The sequence below is a fragment of the Pleurodeles waltl genome, chromosome 7 (genome assembly GCF_031143425.1).
Source record: "Pleurodeles waltl isolate 20211129_DDA chromosome 7, aPleWal1.hap1.20221129, whole genome shotgun sequence".
Taxonomy (NCBI): Eukaryota; Metazoa; Chordata; class Amphibia; order Caudata; family Salamandridae; genus Pleurodeles; species Pleurodeles waltl.
In genome coordinates, this window is record NC_090446.1 from 85,239,734 (window position 1) to 85,250,915 (window position 11,182).

The following is an 11,182-nucleotide window of genomic DNA, read 5'->3' on the forward strand; positions in this document are numbered from 1 at the left end:
TGGCCTTCGCTCTAGAATGGCAGAGTACATGGAAAAGGCAAGCAAAAACCTTGAGGCCAGCCAACAGCTCCAGAAGTTTTGGTATGACCAAAAGGCTGCAATGGTTGAGTTCCAACCAGGACAGAAAGTCTGGGTTCTGGAGCCTGTGGCTCCCTGGGCACTTCAGGACAAATGGAGTGGCCCTTACCCAGTGCTAGAAAGGAAGAGTCAGGTCACCTACCTGGTGGACCTGGGCACAAGCAGGAGCCCCAAGAGGGTGATCCATGTGAACCGCCTTAAGCTCTTCCATGACAGGGCTGATGTAAATCTGTTGATGGTAACAGATGAGGATCAGGAGGCAGAAAGTGAACCTCTCCCTGATCTTCTGTCATCAGACCCAAAAGATGGCTCAGTAGATGGAGTGATCTACTCAGACACCCTCTCTGGCCAACAGCAAGCTGATTGTAGGAGAGTCCTACAACAGTTTCCTGAACTCTTCTCCCTAACCCCTGGTCAGACACACCTGTGTACCCATGATGTGAACACAGGAGACAGCATGCCTGTCAAAAACAAAATTTTTAGACAGTCTGACCATGTTAAGGAAAGCATCAAGGTGGAAGTCCACAAGATGCTGGAATTGGGAGTAATTGAGTGCTCTGACAGCCCCTGGGCTAGCCCAGTGGTCTTAGTCCCCAAACCTCACACCAAAGATGGAAAGAAAGAGATGAGGTTTTGTGTGGACTACAGAGGGCTCAACTCTGTCACCAAGACAGACGCCCATCCAATTCCTAGAGCTGATGAGCTCATAGACAAATTAGGTGCTGCCAAATTATTAAGTACCTTTGACTTGACAGCAGGGTACTGGCAAATAAAAATGGCACCTGGAGCAAAAGAGAAAACAGCATTCTCCACACCTGATGGGCATTATCAGTTTACTGTTATGCCCTTTGGTTTAAAGAATGCCCCTGCCACCTTCCAAAGGTTGGTGAATCAAGTCCTTGCTGGTTTGGAGTCCTTTAGCACAGCTTATCTTGATGATATTGCTGTCTTTAGCTCCACCTGGCAGGATCACCTGGTCCACCTGAAGAAGGTTTTGAAGGCTCTGCAATCTGCAGGCCTCTCTATCAAGGCATCCAAATGCCAGATAGGGCAGGGAACTGTGGTTTACTTGGGCCACCTTGTAGGTGGAGGCCAAGTTCAGCCACTCCAACCCAAGATCCAGACTATTCTGGACTGGGTAGCTCCAAAAACCCAGACTCAAGTCAGGGCATTCCTTGGCTTGACTGGGTATTATAGGAGGTTTGTGAAGGGATATGGATCCATTGTGACAGCCCTCACTGAACTCACCTCCAAGAAAATGCCCAAGAAAGTGAACTGGACTGTGGAATGCCAACAGGCCTTTGACACCCTGAAACAAGCAATGTGCTCAGCACCAGTTCTAAAAGCTCCAGATTATTCTAAGCAGTTCATTGTGCAGACAGATGCCTCTGAACATGGGATAGGGGCAGTTTTGTCCCAAACAAATGATGATGGCCTTGACCAGCCTGTTGCTTTCATTAGCAGGAGGTTACTCCCCAGGGAGCAGCGTTGGAGTGCCATTGAGAGGGAGGCCTTTGCTGTGGTTTGGTCCCTGAAGAAGCTGAGACCATACCTCTTTGGGACTCACTTCCTAGTTCAAACTGACCACAGACCTCTCAAATGGCTGATGCAAATGAAAGGTGAAAATCCTAAACTGTTGAGGTGGTCCATCTCCCTACAGGGAATGGACTTTATAGTGGAACACAGACCTGGGACTGCCCATGCCAATGCAGATGGCCTTTCCAGGTTCTTTCACTTAGAAAATAAAGACTCTCTTGGGAAAGGTTAGTCTCATCCTCTTTCGTTTGGGGGGGGGTTGTGTAAGGAAATGCCTCCTTGGCATGGTTGCCCCCTGACTTTTTGCCTTTGCTGATGCTATGTTTACAATTGAAAGTGTGCTGAGGCCTGCTAACCAGGCCCCAGCACCAGTGTTCTTTCCCTAACCTGTACTTTTGTATCCACAATTGGCAGACCCTGGCATCCAGATAAGTCCCTTGTAACTGGTACTTCTAGTACCAAGGGCCCTGATGCCAAGGAAGGTCTCTAAGGGCTGCAGCATGTCTTATGCCACCCTGGAGACCTCTCACTCAGCACAGACACACTGCTTGCCAGCTTGTGTGTGCTAGTGAGAACAAAACGAGTAAGTCGACATGGCACTCCCCTCAGGGTGCCATGCCAGCCTCTCACTGCCTATGCAAGTATAGGTCAGTCACCCCTCTAGCAGGCCTTACAGCCCTAAGGCAGGGTGCACTATACCATAGGTGAGGCTACCAGTGCATGAGCATTGTACCCCTACAGTGTCTAAACAAAACCTTAGACATTGTAAGTGCAGGGTAGCCATAAGAGTATATGGTCTGGGAGTTTGTCAAACACGAACTCCACAGCACCATAATGGCTACACTGAAAACTGGGAAGTTTGGTATCAAACTTCTCAGCACAATAAATGCACACTGATGCCAGTGTACATTTTATTGCAAAATACACCCCAGAGGGCACCTTAGAGGTGCCCCCTGAAACTTAACCGACTGTCTGTGTAGGCTGACTAGTTCCAGCAGCCTGCCACACTAGAGACATGTTGCTGGCCCCATGGGGAGAGTGCCTTTGTCACTCTGAGGCCAGTAACAAAGCCTGCACTGGGTGGAGATGCTAACACCTCCCCCAGGCAGGAGCTGTAACACCTGGCGGTGAGCCTCAAAGGCTCACCCCTTTGTCACAGCACCGCAGGACACTCCAGCTAGTGGAGTTGCCCGCCCCCTCCGGCCCCGGCCCCCACTTTTGGCGGCAAGGCCGGAGAAAATAATGAGAATAACAAGGAGGAGTCACTGGCCAGTCAGGACAGCCCCTAAGGTGTCCTGAGCTGAGGTGACTCTAACTTTTAGAAATCCTCCATCTTGCAGATGGAGGATTCCCCCAATAGGTTTAGGATTGTGACCCCCTCCCCTTGGGAGGAGGCACAAAGAGGGTGTACCCACCCTCAGGGCTAGTAGCCATTGGCTACTAACCCCCCAGACCTAAACACGCCCTTAAATTTAGTATTTAAGGGCTACCCTGAACCCTAGAAAATCAGATTCCTGCAACTACAAGAAGAAGGACTGCCTAGCTGAAAACCCCTGCAGAGGAAGACCAGAAGACAACAACTGCCTTGGCTCCAGAAACTCACCGGCCTGTCTCCTGCCTTCCAAAGAACTCTGCTCCAGCGACGCCTTCCAAAGGGACCAGCGACCTCTGAATCCTCTGAGGACTGCCCTGCTTCGACGACGACAAGAAACTCCCGAGGACAGCGGACCTGCTCCAAAAAGACTGCAACTTTATCCAAAGGAGCAGCTTTAAAGAACCCTGCAATCTCCCCGCAAGAAGCGTGAGACTTGCAACACTGCACCCGGCGACCCCGACTCGGCTGGTGGAGAACCAACACCTCAGGGAGGACCCCCGGACTACTCTACGACTGTGAGTACCAAAACCTGTCCCCCCTGAGCCCCCACAGCGCCGCCTGCAGAGGGAATCCCGAGGCTTCCCCTGACCGCGACTCTCTGAAACCTAAGTCCCGACGCCTGGAAAAGACCCTGCACCCGCAGCCCCCAGGACCTGAAGGACCGGACTTTCACTGCAGAAGTGACCCCCAGGAGTCCCTCTCCCTTGCCCAAGTGGAGGTTTCCCCGAGGAAGCCCCCCCTTGCCTGCCTGCAGCGCTGAAGAGATCCCTTGATCTCTCATTGACTTCCATTGCGAACCCGACGCATGTTCTAACACTGCACCCGGCCGCCCCCGCGCCGCTGAGGGTGAAATTTCTGTGTGGGCTTGTGTCCCCCCCCGGTGCCCTACAAAACCCCCCTGGTCTGCCCTCCGAAGACGCGGGTACTTACCTGCTGGCAGACTGGAACCGGGGCACCCCCTTCTCTCCATTGAAGCCTATGCGTTTTGGGCACCACTTTGAACTCTGCACCTGACCGGCCCTGAGCTGCTGGTGTGGTAACTTTGGGGTTGCTCTGAACCCCCAACGGTGGGCTACCTTGGACCAAGAACTGAACCCTGTAAGTGTCGTACTTACCTGGTAAAACTAACAAAAACTTACCTCCCCCAGGAACTGTGAAAATTGCACTGTGTCCACTTTAAAAATAGCTATTTGTGAATAACTTGAAAAGTATACATGCAATTGAAATGATTCAAAGTTCCTAATGTACTTACCTGCAATACCTTTCAAACAAGATATTACATGTTAAATTTGAACCTGTGGTTCTTAAAATAAACTAAGAAAATATATTTTTCTATAACAAAACCTATTGGCTGGATTTGTCTCTGAGTGTGTGTACCTCATTTATTGTCTATGTGTATGTACAACAAATGCTTAACACTACTCCTTGGATAAGCCTACTGCTCGACCACACTACCACAAAATAGAGCATTAGTATTATCTCTTTTTACCACTATTTTACCTCTAAGGGGAACCCTTGGACTCTGTGCATGCTATTCCTTACTTTGAAATAGCACATACAGAGCCAACTTCCTACAATCGTATTTAACATGTATGAGACAAATAATGTCTATGAATGTATTGGACTCATGTAAATTGATGTGTGTTAAGACTGACCATTGACAAAGCACTTAATGCAAACTTAACTAAAGTTTGGGTTCAGATTGCCCCGGATTCCAGCTGATGTAGTGCAGGTTGCATACCTGTGTTAGAAGTGGATGCACAGCCTGCTGGGCTGCTTAACTTGAGCCGGCCCTTGTGGCCTTCAGGGTACACAAGAATCTATCCAACCCTCACTGAGAGACTTTACACACAAGGCTCTGCAGCAAGAACACTGACATTGAAACCATCTGATAATTGAACCTGCAACTAGCGAGTTACAGTCATAAGTACATTAAGCACCTGAGCGATTCTATCATTATTCTCGGTTAGATTGCTGTGTACACAGATATCTCTGCAAACGGTGCATCAACAGCATTTTATTTGGGTATTTTACAATCTGGTCTGTTTGTGACTAAGGACATAAGCCAGAAGAGACATTTTGTTAGGTTTGTTTGTATACAGCACAAGTCACCTGGGAGGGTATCCTGGTGCTGAAGCAGGAGCTATATGGGCAGAGCCAGGGCCTGGACCAGGTGAAGAGCAAGGCCTTCAGTTTCTTGCAGAGTTCAAGAACTGAGGAGGAGGCTCTGATGTGCAGGGCAGGTCGTTCCAGGCCTTAGGAGTGAAATAGGTCAAGGCACGAGCACTGGGTCTGGTTCTGCACATGCAGGGTGTCTATGGAAGGAAGAGTCTGGCTGAGCAGAAGTGTCTGATGGATCTGTGAAGGTTTATGTGCTTGTTGAGAGATGTTGTGCATGGCTCTGTATGTGTGTGAGGTGCTTCAAGAGTGCTCGTTTGAGGATTGAGAGCAAAAGGAGTGTTTTCAGGTGTGGGATGGTGTGAGTGCAGGGTGGTAGGTTAAGGGCGAAACTTGCTGCTGAGTTTGGTTTGGTCTGGAGTCTTCTGCTCAGTTGGGCATTGATTCCAGCATAGCGTTCCTGGTGATGAGGGCTTGGGTGACGCTTAGCAATGTGTTTGTGGGAGCCTTTTGAAGATCTTCTTAAGCATCTTGAGTGTCTGGAAGCAGGAAGGTAGACTGCATTCCCTTGGCCAGTCGTGATGAGTTGGTCTTCAATTACTATTATTCTGAGGTTCTTTGTCTGGATTGCCTGGAGTGGGTGGGTCTGAATTCGGCACCCCACCGGGTAGAGTCCCAGAGCAAGGTGTCTTTGACAAAGATTACTACTTCTGTCTTATCTATGTTGAGGTTGGGACAGTTGTTTTTCATCCTTCTGAAAACTTTGGTCATGCAGCCGGTGAAATTGGTTTGAGTGTTTGGCGTCTTGTAGGAGAAAGAGAGTATTAGCTTGGTCACAGGATATGGTGTTGATTCAGTGGGCGTCGATGATGCTGGTGAGTGGGGTCATATAGGTATGGAACAGACTGGGGCTGAATGAGGATTCTTGAAAACTCCACAGATAAGGTAAATTGCATCCAAGTTGAAGTGGCCAAGGCTGACTGGGTAGGTGCAGCCTGTCAAGAATGAGAAAATCCATCAGAGTGCGGGACCTTGGATGCCAGCTTCATGCAGTCATTGGATAAGGATAGGGCGAGAGACAATGGCGAAGGCTGTGGAAAGATCCATTAGCATGGGGGCTGCGGTGTCACCTCTGTCCATGATCATCTAGATGTCGATGAGGGTGGTCTTTGTACTGTGGCTGGGACTGAATCCGGATTGAGTGGTGTCAAAGAGGTGGTTATCAGTGAGCTGGGTGGCTAAACATTTGTTTATATTCTTGCCGACGCATCTTGGTCAAGGGCAACAAGTTTTTATGTTTGTTTTGTCCTTGGGACAAGTAGGCCCAACCCCCTGCAGGACAAACCCTTTGGCTGCCTGTTTACAGAGTGTGGAACTCTCTGCAGTTGAGGTAATGTGTTTCCAAAAGATAATGCTGTTCGAACTTGTATTTATGGTTCATTATTTGAAAGTCTTCATTATTAGAGTGAGTGCTGTAAATAAATGTTTTAAGGTCACACTTCACTACTGACGTTGGTTCCAGTACAAAAAAAAATACGTGTACATACATGTTTGAAAAGTTTAGGCTAAGAGGCTAAGTATAATGCTCCCAGAATGCTCTCTGATTATATGCAAATGAAGTGTCATTTAGTAAAATGTGTTGATGCATGCTAGTATTTCCCAAAAATATTTCTAATGGAAAATCAGTATAACCATTTTCAACACAATTATAGGAAGCATGAAAATAAACAAACACTGACAAAGCCAACTGATCTGACATATTTTTATAAGTCTTTTAGTTTCATCAATGCGTGTCTTGTTTTGACATGGCTTTTGTAACACTTTATTGTTGTGGGAGCTACCAGGCCCTCAACATTGTAACAAACACTGGCAAAACCCCCCAAAAAGTTTTTGAACTCTAAAAGCACACGTTGCCACCAGCGGCATAACAAAGGCCCGCAGCCGCCCTCCAGGGGGCCCCTTCAGCACAGCACCTGCCCTGAGTGAGTCTGGAGAGGGGGATCCTCCATGTTCTTTGCAAAGGGGCACCCTCCAGTTTCGTTACGTCACTGATTGCCACTGTAGTTCCTGACACTGAACAAAACTACTTTGTGTGGCAATATGCTCCTTGTGGAAGAGCAGAATGCGATCACTCACAGTAAAGCCAGCCGAAAGAGAGAGAAATAGAAGTTTAATAAAAACAAAATGTCTTTGTTCACACCAGACCTAATTAGGGACCAAGACCCACATGTAGGTAGCTTTTTGCATGTCGCAAACAGCGACTTTCGCTGTTTGCGACATGCAAAAAGCACATTGCGATGCACAAACCCAGTTTTGCGATTCAGTAACCTGCTTACCGAATCACAAAACGGGTTTGCGACTCGCAATTAGTAAGGGGTGTTCCCTTCCTAATTGCGACTCGCAGTGCAATGTAGGATTGTTTTGTGACCGCGAACGCTGGCGCAAACCAATCGCAGTTTGCACCCATTTCAAATGGGTGCTAACACACTCACAAAAGGGAAGGGATCCCCATGGGACCCCTTCCCCATTGTGAATGTCACTGTAAACATTTTTTCAGAGCAGGCAGTGGTCCTGCGGACCACTGCCTGCTCTGAAAAAATTAAACGAAAACGTTTCATTTTTGTTATGCATCTTGTTTTCCTTTAAGGAAAACTGGCTGCATTACAAAAAAAAACTGCTTTATTGAAAAGCAGTCACAGACATGGTGGTCTGCTGTCTCCAGCAGGCCACCATTCGCGAGGGGGTCGCAAATTGCGACCCACCTCATGATTATTCATGAGGTGGGCATTTGCAAAGCCCTTGCGAATCACAGATGGTGTCAAGGACACCATCCTACATTCGGATTTGCGACTCGCAATTTGCAGGTCACAAATCTGAACCTACCTACATGTGGCCCCAAATTTTTAAAGAAAGTCACAAAAGTGCACCCATGGTATATGTCGTACCCCTGTAAAATATTTGTGAACTGTATTTTAGCATGGGTAAATACGATGTGTAGATTTGCTCATGTGAAAATCTATTAAGCATTTGCAAGTTCATTTTCCCTCCAGCCACTTTCTTCCCAACTCTGGAAGAAGTTCTAATTCTGCTATTGTCCGGAGTAAATGTCCAAACTTTCTTATTATGGGAAAATATTCGAGAGAAGCTGGTAAAAATCTTTAAAACATGCAGGTTAGTAGGCTTGCAGACTCAAAGGCATTCCAGCCCTGGAACTATTGCTTACTGCTTCCTCCAGCCCCAGTATGCAGATCTGCAGAAAGGTGGCAAAATAAGGAAATTGCTACAGTAGGAATTGAAACTGCAAGTATTCAAGCCCTACTATGGTAGTAGCCCTGGCATAATCAGAGAGGCTATTAATTGCTGCCATAATTTGTCGCCACACTACATGGCACCAAAGGGACAAGTAGATCTTTTTACAGGACAAGTAGCTTTGAGAAGCAACCTGTCCCCTGGACAAGTAGATATTTTAATAAATTCCACACCCCTGAATTGGGTAGCATCTTCAGGTCTGGTGAGGGTTTCTTGAGGAGCGGGAGTACCGTGGAATGCTTCCAGGTGTTCAGGTATGTGGTTGTGATGATTGAGTTGTTAAGGGTCAGGGTGAGGACTGCACTGGTGGGGTCTAGTACTTTTTTCAGTTTTTGTTATCTATATAACGCAAACTTGACCCAAAGCAATTGGTGTGCTTTACATGAAAAACAGTTACATCACACAAGGAGATATTCATTTTTGTTTGTAGGCATGGGCAGATTACATGATTTGCCCAGAATCACAGGATGTTGAGCCAATGCTGAGACTCAAACATGGTTCCCCAGTTCCATCAGGCGACCGCTCTGGCTGTTATGCCACATGCTTTCCCCTTTGATGAAGACGTGATGAGGGCAGCGGTCCGACGGTTCTACAGCATATTATGGACAGCATGTTCATCACATTTTCTTGAGCGGAGTAATATGCAGCATAAGGCTAAAGTAAAAAGTGGAATATTCAGTAGTTCAGCAAACAACCAAATCAGTCTACCTAAATTATGCAGACACACATCAGCCCATCCCTCCTCTTCCTCACTCCAGTTCTGTAACTCTGAGGTGATCCATCTAGTAACAGAACCTGTTAATATTTCATAAACCATCAACTAAACTCCTCCCCACAACGCCAAAAGGAATAAATGTCCCACGCCGCCAATCATCACGTCCTGTATTTGTTCTGTTGCTACAGTTACATAGACATTTCGCTTCCAGCATTCTGTTGCTATGTTGTTTCATTAATTGAGTCTATTGCTGCAATTGCCCACCCCTAGATAACGTGGATGGGGAGAGCCTGCCGGACCTATGTGTGTGAGACCTATAAGTGAGCATTCCAGTCACTAATTTTAGAGAGTGGATGCCGCCCTTTTAGCTCTTTGGCAAGAAAGGCTTGGTGGTACTCAGTGGTCAAAGTGGGTGGGATTGTAGGGGCACGATGTGCCCCTACTTTTTTAATTTATGGAAAAACGATTCCCCACTTCTTATTAAAAGATAACCGTCCTGGGATGGTAAACTCTGATTGTGCACATGCTTCAGCTTAAGTTTCGTTCAGGGAGTCTTCTCTGCTATGAGGCCAGGGAGGGGCAGGCAGCTTAACAATAAACAGGCCTTCCTGTCTGGGTGCCTCCTCGCCTAAAGAAATGCAAATGAGCACAACTAGTTAATCTGCAAATGTAAAGGGGGCTTGGTAGCAGGTAGTGGTTTAATTGATCAAATCACATTATTTTAGACTGGTGGTGCAAGGGAGTTACCAGCTGAGCTGTGTATTGCGTGCTTTTCAGGGCAGTTAAATAAATATAAATCATTACCTACAGTCTGGGTATTACTAAAATCTATATTTTGGAAGCACCCTTCTATCAGAAACCTTATTGCACATTTGGTAGCAGTCTGTCTAATACTGCGTGTAATCAAAGTTTAACATAATGACTTACATTCACTCAGTGCATCTCGCCACAGGCTGGGCCCTTGTAGCACTAAAAACTCACAAGTCCCAATTCCCCATTGCACCAGTCAAGAATTCATTCTTTGGCTTTCTGGTTACACACAGACCTCTCAGTGCATTAACTAATAGAGATTTCATAATGCACAATAGTGCACATACCACTGATTAACGTAACATTTTTTCTATTTATTTTTCCATTTAATGCGTGAGTTATTATATATGTAGCTACGTGAAGCAGAATATTTTGTTTTTTTACCCACACCTTTGACCCCACCCCATTGCATGCAGCATCACAGTTCCCATACTTTTTTTAATGCACTTCAACCGCTGGTGGTACCCCTTTATTGTGAGATGACACTGGCACCCCTTTATTGCCAGCACATGGGTCTTTTTCTGTGTCTCCTCAGACAGGTCAAAGCTGCTGGTGGACAGGGTCTTCAGAAGAGGGTAGAGAGTTTACCAGAGAGCAGACTCCTCTTGTTCTGGGTGAGAAGTAGGTTTAGCATCTCCACTTCTTTCAGAGCAGTGTTAATGTCTTCCCATTAGCAGTATTTGTGAGCATCTGCACTTCAAGGGCTTATCTGTGCTTTTTCCTCCACATGACTGATAAACAATTGCTTCGAGGACTAGCACTGTTTGAGGAGGGCTGGGGGTCTGGATGCATCTATTGTGCACCAAGTATCCAGAAAGGTAGGACCTTTGTGGAGGGAGTGCATCAGGGGTTGATAATAGATGTGAGCGAAATTGAAATGATCATGTATAATTTGCATAATTTTAGGAATTTCACATACGCGTAACTACACCGCAGCACGCTCCAAATCTGTAATGCAGGAGAAACAATGGGACAAACATAATGTGAGCAGCCATTGTCTACAATAATTGTGTTTTTCACACTTCAGTGCAAATGTGTCCTCTGCTTTAAAAATTGACGAGAGGACACATGTCACGTTAAAATGGAGACCTAAGTGATTTATTTGCATTTCTTGTAATTTCGCATAATTTTCCAGAAACGTCACCAAATTAAGAGAAAGCTAACTACATCTATTTCACACACCTGAGGTAATAAGGTCTTAAATAATGGAAACGTTTCTTTTTTCACACCAAAATACAACA

At 46.5% G+C, this 11,182-nt stretch overlaps 1 long non-coding RNA gene across 1 annotated transcript in view; it reads left to right on the forward strand.

Annotated features, from left to right (window-relative positions):
- The window catches only part of LOC138247203 (uncharacterized), a 138,669-nt gene that overhangs the window by 88,958 nt on the left and 38,529 nt on the right, over positions 1-11,182 (forward strand). The gene's annotated exons all lie outside the window — the stretch shown is intronic.